The 12,092-nt window shown below is 44.1% G+C and overlaps 1 protein-coding gene across 4 annotated transcripts in view; it reads left to right on the forward strand.

The window, feature by feature from the left end:
* Nucleotides 1–12,092, forward strand: part of pbx1b (pre-B-cell leukemia homeobox 1b) — a 79,518-nt gene that overhangs the window by 45,068 nt on the left and 22,358 nt on the right. The gene's annotated exons all lie outside the window — the stretch shown is intronic.

Raw genomic sequence — 12,092 nt, forward strand, 5'->3', positions numbered from 1 at the left:
TCCCTCTGTGGAGAAGGACGTGAGTCTCCTTTACAAACGTCCAGCGACAGGGGCTCCCTTCAGGAAAAGAAGTGCCGTAGAAGTGCCAGGAATATATGAACGAGACACTTTTTCGTCCTTTTTTTTAAAAATATAATCTGAAGTTTTTCCTGTTCTCAAGACAGAAGAAAAGGCATTAGAAAAAGGAAATCGAGACAGAAATGTATCGGTTGAATGGTCAAGTGGGCTGAAATAAGCAGCTGGTGTGAAGGGTGGGGTACTTGTCCATTTGTTCTTCCTGATACCCACGCTGAGCCCCCGTTCTGCAAAGTCTTTGTTTGTTTTTTGCCTTGCCCTACACCCACAGTTCAGAAGAGAACTTGACAGTGTGACACTTCGCCCTTTGTGAATGTACTCTTTTGTTCCCAAACAGAATCATGACAAATTGGGAGTGGGGATCGGGCTGGCGGAATCTCACAGACGCTTATACGCTTTCCTAATGGTTCCCGTTCCTTGGCCCAATTATAAAGTGCTGTTTTCAAAAGGGAATGACAAAATTGTCAATTGCTCTCCAAATTGCCTGTACTTTTCTTGCAGCAAAAAAAAAAAAGATCATCCATTCACCACCTCCTGTGCATCCCTCTCTTTAAAATCGCTCCCCAGAAATCAATAGAGTGCTGTGTGCACTTAAGGGTAAATACAGGTAGACTACAGCATTAGTATGAGATTGCTCACAAAGACTGTCAGCCTCTCGGTAGCTAACATTTTAACCCTTTTCTACAAAGCGTGCCAGGTGCACAAAGCTTGTATAGTAAAATGGGAGGAAAATGTGGTTCGGTTTTCTGCTTGTGATTTTTGTTCGTTGAGCTGTGCAGCTGCAGCAAAGATATCACGCAGTGATTTGTGCATGAGAATGCTTTTGTTGTCCTGCGTCTTGATAAACAGCTAGGGCAGAGAATCTGCTGCCGATGGTTCGTATGTGGTGACTTGCAGCCTTACCGTGTTAACGACAGTTTTGTTGCGTTAATTGTTTTTTATTTATTTTGTTGTAATGGTGCTCGGTGAATTTACAGACCTGGCGCGTCCATGTTATCCACCCTAGTGAGGCTGTACATGTGTGATTCCGATTAAGGTGAATTAAATTTGTAACAAGGGAGTAGCAATTTCATTTGTAAAGCATCCTCTCCAAATAGCTGATTTGGCTGCATTTGCCTTCAGGTACAGACAGTCATGCTTAGCAGTAGCAATTTTGACACATGCCCACAATAAGCCATTAAGCAAGCCACATTGCTGCTTCACCATGGAGATTGTAAGAGTGTCAGGAAAACTGTCAAGCAATCACTTTTTTTTCTTTTTTTTTTGCAAGGAGACTCGATAAATTAAAGTTACATGCTGACTGCAAGTTCTGGCACAGGGGGTTCCATAGAGAAACTTGAATCGGGAGTCTCTGGAGGTAGCAAGCAAGTAGGTCAGACAGATATTGTAATCCGATGACTATCTCAAGAAGCCAAAAAAAAAAAGCTTCTTTAGTGATCGTCAGTTGCAAAGCTTGTGAAGCTACATTCTGGAAAAAAAATAAAGCCTTATACCTCATCTCACTAGAACAAGAAAGGCCATATTCTCATGATTTATACAGTGCTCTGCAAGAGAGCGATCTGAGAGCTTCATAGGTTGTAAGAAATGTATAGTGTGTCTAAATATAAAAACCATATAGAGTTTTTAATTTAAATATTAGGGGTCTACAAGTACCTAGAGTACCTAGAGCTCAAGCAATGAGTAAATAAAATTGCAATAATAAAAGATTTGTTTAAAGTCGGGTTCCGTTGTATAGCGTGTATTGCGTCTTTATATTAATTTGAAATTTTATGCAGTTTAGCGGATACAGTTCGTATGTATTGACCAGGAGTTACCAAGAACCACAACTTACACAGACAGATAAAAGGGGAAAAGAGTTGGTTTGTTTTTTTTTTCCCCACAGGAGCTCTTCTGTGCTTCCAGACCCAGTGTGTGGTGTACACTGTGTGGCAACGAAGGTCATTACTCCCAGACAAAAACATAGACGAGATCGGCGCGTGTTGTAACGATGTCAAACTTTCTTCAGAGAAAATGGCAAAAATCCAAAAATAAAAGACCAGCTAAGGGCGTCTGTCGTTGAGCAAAAACCCCTGATCTTCTTCGCTGCCTGTAGTTGACTAATGACTTTTTGCATGATAAATTATTCAGGGCCATGGACTTCAAGAAATGGGCAGGGGGAGTGCGTTAATTCTGAAAAAAATCAGAACCCGAGCAAGACGGGCAGCTGTGAGAGAGTTAGCGAGTCAGTTACACCTTGTTTTTATTTACTAGAATATTCCAGTGGAAAGTGTCCAAACTTCTCTGTGAAAACACTCCACTCCCAGCAGGTGTTCAGTTTAAAACAGAAGCTAAAAATACGTCCAGCAGCTGGGAGTTATTCAGAGCAGTGGGACAGGGGGCCTGCTGGATCCCAGTGTTAGTGGCAGGTGTAGAAGATTACGAGTGCGAACCTCACAAACTGGTTGTCGTAAGCAGCATTCAAATCAGCCTTTCTTATTCAAACACAAAACACGTTGAAGTATCGCAGTGCCGAGCCCCGGATTGGAAAAATAAAACCTGGATTTGCATATCCATTCGGACAGAAGTTATTTCAGTTTCCCTCGTTTTTCCAGCCTGCAAAGGGGTAGAAGGGTCGAGCTGGTTTGATGTGGGCCTAGATTTACAGGAATGTCTGCCGTAAGCCCAGACATGAGGATGATTTTATTCCCGACACTCATGCTAAACAGCTGCACATTGTAAGGCAGCTAGATTCAGCCCGGAGAGGATGAAAATCCATGCTTTGTCTCCCTCGCTCGCTGTCCTGGTGCTGACTGCCTCTGGACCTGTTTTCTCATCTGCGACACCTTCTGCCAGAATCTCTCGCTTTGTCTTGTTGGCTTTCAGTAAAAAGAACCTTTTGTCCCTTTCTTGTGGCACTGAAGGCCTGATACTCTTGCAGTGTTTCCAAGCCAAATACAGCTTTTTATTTCATCCCACGACTGCCACACAAGGGGATCCTGGTGACCTACATTTGCATTTGTTCTCTGACCCACATAGGGGTCTAATCATGAGCCAGGAAAGCCTGAAGGAACCCGAGTTCCTCTGTCCTTTTCATCAATCAGAACACAGCGCCATCGCCACTCAAGTATCACCTGCATCCCCAGGGCCTGCGACACCCACTAGCAGAGGAGTTCTCTCCACCCACGTGACCCTCCGTCCTGAGGGCTCCACTGCTGGGTGCTCTCGTTGCCCGGACAGGCAGGAGGAAAAAGCCTCTCAACATCCGGGAGAAGTTTCAAAGTAAAAAAGAGCGGAATTTCACTGGCAAACATGGACGCTGTAGGCACGCTCTACCCAATTCCTGGAGTCCCCCCATTAGCTGTGAAAATCTCACCGTCTCGCTGATGACTTGGGAGAAACTGTGTGGAGTGGAAATGACACGTGTGAATGTGAGCTGTATCTGCAGGACCATCCGATGCCTGTCATTATAGCCCAGGCTTTTCCATCCGGTTTTTAAAACAGCAAGTCTAAAAAGAAAAGGCAGTACATTCGAGCACAGTTCGGTGAAGGGCCCTAGGGGCTTTGCTTTTTGGATAAAGCAGAGAATCTGCTCAAAGCTTTTTTGTTGCACTTTGACTTCCAAGTGATGGTACTGATAAATGATTATAGCTTTTGGAAGGGTAATTGATTTGGTATGTGATAATGCCTTTAAGATTAACACATGCTTGTGTTAATGCAGAGATCCGGTAGGTGTTTTAATAGTTGCATTCCTTATGCAGCAGACAAGTGAAGATGTTCTTTGGAATACTTTTTTAAAGTTAACGAACTGTTGGCTCTTCAGATGTGCTGTGTTCTCACAGGTATCGCAGAGTATTGGACTTCTCTGAGCTGGTGTCATGTGTAAGGGAGCTATAATCAGGTTTGATATTTTTTGATAGCTTCCATTGTTTTTCAAGCACGCCAAGAGCAAAGTTAGTACTGGCAGCGTTTTATATACACAGAAACACAAATGGAGGCTCCCATGAGAGCCCTCTGTAGACTACAATGGCAGTTATGAAACTTATCCGAGATGCAACACAGTAAACTTGAGGTGTGTTTCGGCACTGCTGTCTTCACATGAAAGTTATCTTATAAGTATGGAAAACAATTATTATGCTCTCCTTGTGAACAACGAGACGCAGAAGAATAAATAATGGCGAGATGACACTTTTTATGAAAGTGATTCAGTGTAGCATCAGGATGCCTTCGTTAAAGCATTATTGGAGTGTCAGAACACATTACAACAACATGGAACTCTCTGTAACAGCTTTTCAAACTTTTTTGTCGGCAGCATGGTAGAAGTACTTTTAAAACGTGCCCCGTCCATGTGCCGAGTTCTTCCGGGAGGATTAGTGTAAGTTCCTTAGAAGGTTGTTGGTGTGGTTTTTGGTGTGGAAAGGCTGCTTTATGGTGACCCTTCAGGGACCTTGGACATAATGTGTGTGGAAGGGCATAGGGGTGATCGTTTTGTGTGAGCAGAGGCTTTCCTCTTGGTAGTTCGAGATTCACTAACGACTGTAGTAAGAGTGGAACCTTCTAAAGAGTCTAATTTACCTGCCTAATTAATGCCAATAACAGGTTCATGGGTAAAATGGAGATCTCAAGGTCTCGGTGAAAGAGTCTTACTTCTGTGGCCCCATTTAAGTGGAAGAGACCCTGAAGGGCAGAAGGGTGACTGTGATGGAGCTTAGTCTTTTGTGTCTTTGAAACAAGCAGGACGGTACTTTTCTTCTATGTATCAGCTTCAAAGGGGCAGGACCCATTGCCGGTTCTTCTTCTAAATTTGTTTACTGTAGATCAGATCGGTCTGAAAATCTTTGATCGCGGACTCTGTGTTGGGCTGCTGGAGAGGAATGGTCTTGAGCCCCGTTACAACGGCGGATGATCCAGCTCTGTGTGCTCAAGAGTTCCTTCCTAATTCCCTGTGGACTGCAATTAAGATGACATAATTTCATGAAAAATCGTTTCTGTGCTACGTGCTGTGCTTCACTTGGAATATATTATAATCATAAAGACTTACTGTACATGCATTATGTAAAATGCAAAATCCTATTATTTCTATCACTATATAATATCAGTCCCACAGGCAGCTTGTGATGTTATAATGAGGACGAGAAAGACATTGCTCTCCATTGACTGCTCCACTGAATTTCCTTAAACTGCCAAGTAAGAGTAACATTAATAATTCATCTCATTAAAGTGTGTAATTAATCCAGAGATGCATAATAGGGAGGGACCTGAGCAGAAGGCTGTTGCAGGAATCGTCAGAGAGTGTTATGAAGACACCTTTGAGCCCAGCTGTGATGGCATCAGCGCTTATAGGGTAGTACAGTGCGGTTCTAATCTTTTCTAATCCATTATTTATTACAGTAAAAATGTAAAAAGCTGTAATAATGGGGGCAGGACTGCTGGCACACACAGTTACATCTGAGGTACCTCAGCTGAACACCTACTGCTAATACAGTAACAACGTATAGTTCACTGCCGTATTCCTGAAACCTCTGTATATTTAATAATGTACACCTAACGCAGGGAACTCTGCTGTCTGGTGCTACTGTAAAAGGTCTTTTAGTGAAAACGAGGTTGTTAAACCAATTAGATTTGGAACGGGGAACAGCTGGAATATAAACATAATTACGGGATGCTGTGAATTTGTTACTGTCTGTAAAAGGAGCTTTTGTCATTTAGCGTGAAGTAAAATGGTTTTAAATGACCAGTTGTACTGTGCATTTTTGAGCAGGGATCTTGGGCTCAATTCCTGTTCTAACTACATTCTCAGTTACATACCTGTTCTCATTATTTAATTAGCTGCAAAATTGTAATACTTCTAACCTGGCTCTGGGGGTGATTTATAGGTAACTGTGCCTCTAATAAAGTAAATATCTCCTGCAACGAACAGTACAGACCTTAAGAAAAATCCAATATGCTTAACTTAGAAAATAAGTTCTTAGGTTGGAATATAAGCCTGCTTTAAAAAGAGCAGATGGACATCGTGCAGGACTTAAACAAATCAGAAAGCAAGTGGTCGCCATGTTATGAAACTACACGTCTGCTAGTTTTTTTGCTTACATTTTAAAGGTGTAATGGTTTTAATTGCTTCTCTTATCAAACTTTATGATCCATACACTCAAGCACTCCTTGGGACACCAAAATTCAAGGGCAGGTTTTTTTTCTGGAAATCCTGATACAACAGGTACAACCGGTGATTGTGTCCTTGTCTTATCTTTGTCAAAATTCCTAAATTCCATATGTGGAAGAGCCTCTTTAATTCTTGGTAAAAGATCAAGCTTTCTTCACTGGTATAGAGAAAATAGTTATTTCACTGCATGAGCAATTTTAGGCTGAACTTACAGAGAACAGACATCTCTTTTGTATATATACTGAGCATCCGACGAATCCTATCACTTATATCCGCTGCAGAGTCACAAAGAAATGATCAGAAAAATGATCGTCTTTTCTGTAGCAGTTGCACTGCCATTTTATTGAACAGGCATGACACAGGCAAATTCATTATGCGGATTAACAGTTGTCATTTGCAGGGATGATCATCAGGGGACCTGCTGTGAAAGTCATAGGCTTGTAGCATGTGTGGCCACCACTGGAAGCAGTACAGCATCCTAGGGGATTGTGCAATGTTACTCTCTCAGAGCCTGGACAGGCATGTGTCTGTTTACAGTCTCTGCTCCCTGGGTGCTGCACGTCATCCCTCTTCCTCCTGCAGTGTTCAGTGGGGCTCAGGTCCGGTGAGCTGAGCGTCCCTCCCTCTCGCACTTCTCTGGGAAGTCGCTGTGTTGGGATGAGCTTGCAGGAGGAGCAGCCAGCGAGGCCCCACAGAGAGCCCCTGCTCGATCCGCCTAGCAGTCGGGTTTCCCCGGCGCCAGTCCGTCTCGTGTTCCCGGCGGCGCGTTGCGAGCTGCGGTCTCCCAGGTCTCGGCCATCGGCGGCGGCCGGTGTTTGTGACGTCTTGCCAGGTTAGACATTGACAGTGCGCCAGCTTCATCCAGGTCAGAGCTGGGCCACCATCATGCCAGTGGCACAGAGGTGTATTGTCCTTCATAAGCAGAGCATTTTGGCTCCTTGAGTGGGTTCAATCAGCTTGCCACTGGGTGGGCCTAATTTTTTTTCCACTAGCGGGGTGATTTTGTGAAAAAGCAACAGTGACTTAGGTCTATCAGTGTGGTGACTGACTCGGCACACAATGAGTCAAAACAACACCAAAAACATTTAACCAACATCCAAATTCTGTATTCAGCCGTTGATTTCTCTGAAAAATACCCGTGTTAAAAATAGAAAAGGTTTCTTTTGCTCTTCAGGGTATAACCAAACCGAAGCCTGGTGGGGTGTTTGTGATTTTGCAAACCAGACGATGAAATGTTTTCCCCCCCAGTTGCGACGGATTGACAGGACTTCAGAGTTTCAAAGGTGCGCAGTAGAAACATCAAGGGAGCATGTTAATAAAAGTCTCGGCACTTCTGTTATTCATCACAATAAAAAATCAATTAAAATGTTTTTCAGGTTCCTTTTCGGAATCAGTGAATAGCCTCGAAGAAGTGTGGCGCAGGAATAGAGGAGCACCTTTTTTATGACAGAGAAACAATACAATAAAAGACTCCCGTTTGTTTTGTTTGGTCCAATAGCATGTGTGTGGTGTGAAAAGATGGTAAAATGTGTGTGTGTGTGTGCTGACAGGATCAGCACACAGTAGTTCAGGCGTTTGGAGGCCACATGGTTGCCACGTGTTTGTGTGCTTGTGTGGGGGCTTTCTTTGGGGGTTAACCCCCCCCCCCCCGATAAATAAGGCTCATGCAGATCAGAGCGCGTGTAACAGGTAGACTTAAACAAATGCTGTCAGATGAATTCAGTGTCTCTCATTGTCACTGCTGCCTGCCTGCGTTCGGAAACCCTCATCTGCTCCAGATGTGGTTTAATTTACTGCGACTTGGCTAATTACAGTAATTAAGGATTAATTACTGTTAATTACTTTCACATAAACTCATCGCCAGTCAAAGAGCGGCGCCTTATGAAAGCTGCCACGCGAGGGAACACAAACAGGGGCGGCCTGCGAGGCGGCGGCGGCCCCCCGTTATCCGCGCGGAGGGTCGCGGAAGGGCCTGGCCTCGTGTCGGAGCGAGGGGGCAGCTCCCCGGTCGCCTTGAGCGGCGTCGCGCGGCTCCGCGATTTGCACGCCAATAAACCGCGGCGCTCGGCCTCGTTCGCCCGCGTCTCACGCGGGAGCTGCTGGTGACGAGCCCGGCCAATTAAGCTGTGCGTTTTCTCTCACGGTCGCTTACTGCGTATAAAGTGCTGTACCACAACAAAACAAAAACACAGGTGGAGCATGTTGGTGGTGCAGGTCACAATGCACTGCTTCCAGAATATTAAAGAAGGAAAAACGGTTTCGCGCAAAGCAGTCCTAAAGGCGAGAAATAAAATCCCAAATCGCACCTCACGCCTGGCATAAACAATGCAGGAGGAGGGAGTCACATTGATCATGTCGTTAAAGGAAAAACAGGGACTAATTAAATGAAAATGAGTTGCACACAGCGGTACCTAGCTGTGCCAGTGTGGTCATGTGTGTGTTTGTCTGACGGTATGTCATCACCTCAAAAAAAAAAAAAAGAATGGTTTAACTAGTAACGATAAGTGTCTGTTTAAATTATTTTAGGATGGCTATACTACAGGCAGTGCCATACTGTTGTGAACATAATTAATAAAGCCTAGCTAATTACCCTTAGGAGCAGAGATTAAGTGGAAATGACCCCTCCCTTGGTAAACATCCCCCAGAAATGTGGGATAAATGACAAAAATATACTTTGGGCTGGCAATATTAGATTTGGAAAATAGACTTGGCAAAAAACACGCATAATTAATTCTGACTTGGATCAGCGTTGCGGCCTCTAAAAGGGATAATCTTTCATTTATAGTTGATGAGTTCAGTGAGAGATCCTCCCATCGGCACGTGACAGGCTGTGAACAGGGGGATCCCGAAGACGACAGGAAAACAACCGGCAAGGCCCTTAAATTCACGGGATCTCGACCGGCCCCGCACAGGGGAGGTCTCAGGACAAATCGATACTCCTCAGGAATCCCCAGAAGCTGTTTGGGATTTATGATGAGGGAGGAAAAAGATCACAATTAAAATTACAACTGAGCTTTCGAATTGAAATGAAGTGTATCTGTAAGAGGCCCAACACTGCTATTTATTAAGGACATAAGAGAGGGGCTACAGACCCAAGGGGGCCTTTCGGTAGCTGGTAGCTGACTGATCCCCACATCTTATGCAGCCATTTCTTGGAAGAAACCAAGGTACAGTGTCTCCTGTGACAGCGTGGCTGGGAAATGTGACCCAACCGTGTGCGAGACCATCTCGCGTGAGATTGGAACCGAAGCCCGGAGAACCGACTAAAGACACGAGCGCAGCACCTCGGTATTAGGAATTAGTACAGCACTTTTCCTGTGTACTGCTGTTTCAGACTGTGACATAGTCGTTTGACCTTTTGAATGAATGGCTTTAATAAGGAGAGGGACTCGAGGTGAGGGAGCACTGTGGACTTGACAGACCCATCAGCACTTCCCCTCAGGACACAGAATCCCAGTCTGGGATACAGAGCTCTGCTCCAAGTGCAGACAGGCTGAGATAGGAGGAGTGCACAGTCTGATTGTGCTCTGTGCTGTTAATGAGTAGAGGGTTATTCTTTCCAGAGCTCCCTTTCAGGTTCTATAAAATACCTCTTTGCATCTCATGCACAAACACTCACTAATGCAACGCATTTAAGCTACTGTATACAAACAGCTTTTTGAACATGTTGATGTGCTTGGTATTTGCATAATCGTAAACATGGCTCTGCAGCTTTTTTGTTGTTGAATGCTTGCAGTGCAATAAGTTACTATCGTTTAACAACATTGTTGAGGTCGTTTGGATTTGAATACAAAAAATCTTTTTACGTCACCATTATGCATTTCTTGGTTAATTTTAAAAGAAGCCTACTCGCGCACTTAGATTTTATTTGAAGCCTTAGGACATTCAGACTCCATTTACTGAATGTGTAGAACATTAGTCTGATTAGATCAAGTGGATACATTATATATTTTAAGACACACTCACAGGGGGAAAAAAAACCTTAAATGTCTCCAGGGCTAATCTATTGCCTATTTTGAATAAAGAATACCATTCTTTTAATGAACCCCTTTCACTTAAAATATGGGGTAAAAAATCTCTTTCCTGTAGCGCTGACTGCTTCATTACAGCCTGCCCCTAGGCCAGGTTTGCCCTGCTTAAACTCCCGATGATTGTAATTACCATTATTAGAGATAGCTGCAGGGGAGGTGTTGGAACACCAAGCAGGGTGTGTGCCTGTCCGCTCGCCTTGGAAGTACTGGTTGGAAGCTCTCGGGACCGCCGAGGACAAGAAGCCACCAAAGCTGGCTAATGTGATGGCTGTCAGGTCCACTCACGCCAGCTGTCAGATGGAGAATTCGCCAGGGTTCATTTTTTTAATTGACACCTTACTTTCTTATTCCGTTTCAGCCCCTTCCCCCTCCTCCTCCTCCTCCTCTTCCTCCTCCTCCTCCTTCCCCCCTGCTCCTCTATTGTTCTCTCTGCCTCCCTTTGCTGCTCGGGGTCTGAAGCTGCAAGCGGGGCAGGAAGGAGGCTGCCTCACCCCCGAGGAGGCGCGGTGGCTTCGAAAGAGCAGCCCAAGTTGTTGGCCTAACCGTTTTACTCTTCACTTCGTTTGCTCCATCGTGTGATCTGGCCGTGGCGGTCTTGCTCGGCTGCTATCAGTCCTCCGGCGCGTTACGTACTACCTTCGTGCTATATTGTTTTCGTAGCTGCTAATGCATTAATAATCATCCTTTTTTTCAAGAAAATGTCCCCCCCCCCCCCGTCGTGCTGTGTTCCAAGATGGAATTTTAGGTCACGGCATCATTGGGACAGATACTGAAGGAGCTAAAGAAATAAAAGATGGAAGCAGTCCGCTTAATTGCAGTGGGTATATTGTGTTTATAATTGCTACCAATTTTCCCTGCTTTCAAAAACAACTTAACAAATTAGCCCGGTCTGTGACATTTATTGAAACGTGGAGTTAGTGCGCAAATTCATCATCCGCTTCAACGTTCGCTTCTGTCAGAGCTGCCTAAATCAGCCTTTTAAATAAAATACCCCCGTTTTTTTTTATTCAGCGTCATTGTGTTTCGTTAACTTGTTTCATCGGGAAGACTTGTACGTCGAATTGCACAAGACTGAGTTATAAGCTTAATATCTGTTTCCACGAATTAATATTGCCGTTGCGTTAGGCGCTGGATACTTTCCATTTTGTTAAATTTGGAAAATATTTCTTCCCAAATTAATGTGTCCCTTTTTTTCTGAAAAAAAAACCTTGCATTTTTGAATAACTGACTTCCTTTAAACTATTGTCATGCTGAAATAGTTTAGGTTCCCCATGTGTGATGTGTGCACCTTAAATATATTGGCGTGTACTGGGGTACAATGTGCACTGTACATTCTAACATTTTCATAGACTGTAAGCAGTGTGTGCACGTCGCAAGTAGACATGTAGTGCTTAGATTAAAATTCAAAGGCAGACTGAGTTTGGAAAGTTGGAATGTGTTCTGCAGAAAGAAGAAAGTGTCTGATTTTAGCAGTCTGATGGCTGTCATCTTATGCTGTGTGTCTTTTGGATCCTGTATTTCCAGTACATTGCATTACTATAATGAATGATGCTGATGGTGAATTAGCATGTAGCTGTCACTTTTGTTCTGGTCTCTGGTATGTGACAGGCCATAAAGTGATTTATTAACTGCTAAAGCCACAATGAAGTGCTCCTCCTGAATCCCCAAAGCAAACAAGCTGTACTCCTTCGTCACCATAAATTCTACAAGCATTGCAGGCTATAGCGCTCACACACAAGGGTTAATAGATTATCAGCCTTCCTCTTCTGATTGAACTTGCTGAAAATCAGCAAGTCATTGACACACCTACTGCAGTACGAGTTCTGCCCCTTGCAATGCTCTCATTTCTG

This window comes from Atractosteus spatula, chromosome 11 (genome assembly GCF_055471065.1).
Source record: "Atractosteus spatula isolate fAtrSpa1 chromosome 11, fAtrSpa1.hap1, whole genome shotgun sequence".
NCBI lineage: Eukaryota > Metazoa > Chordata > Actinopteri > Semionotiformes > Lepisosteidae > Atractosteus > Atractosteus spatula.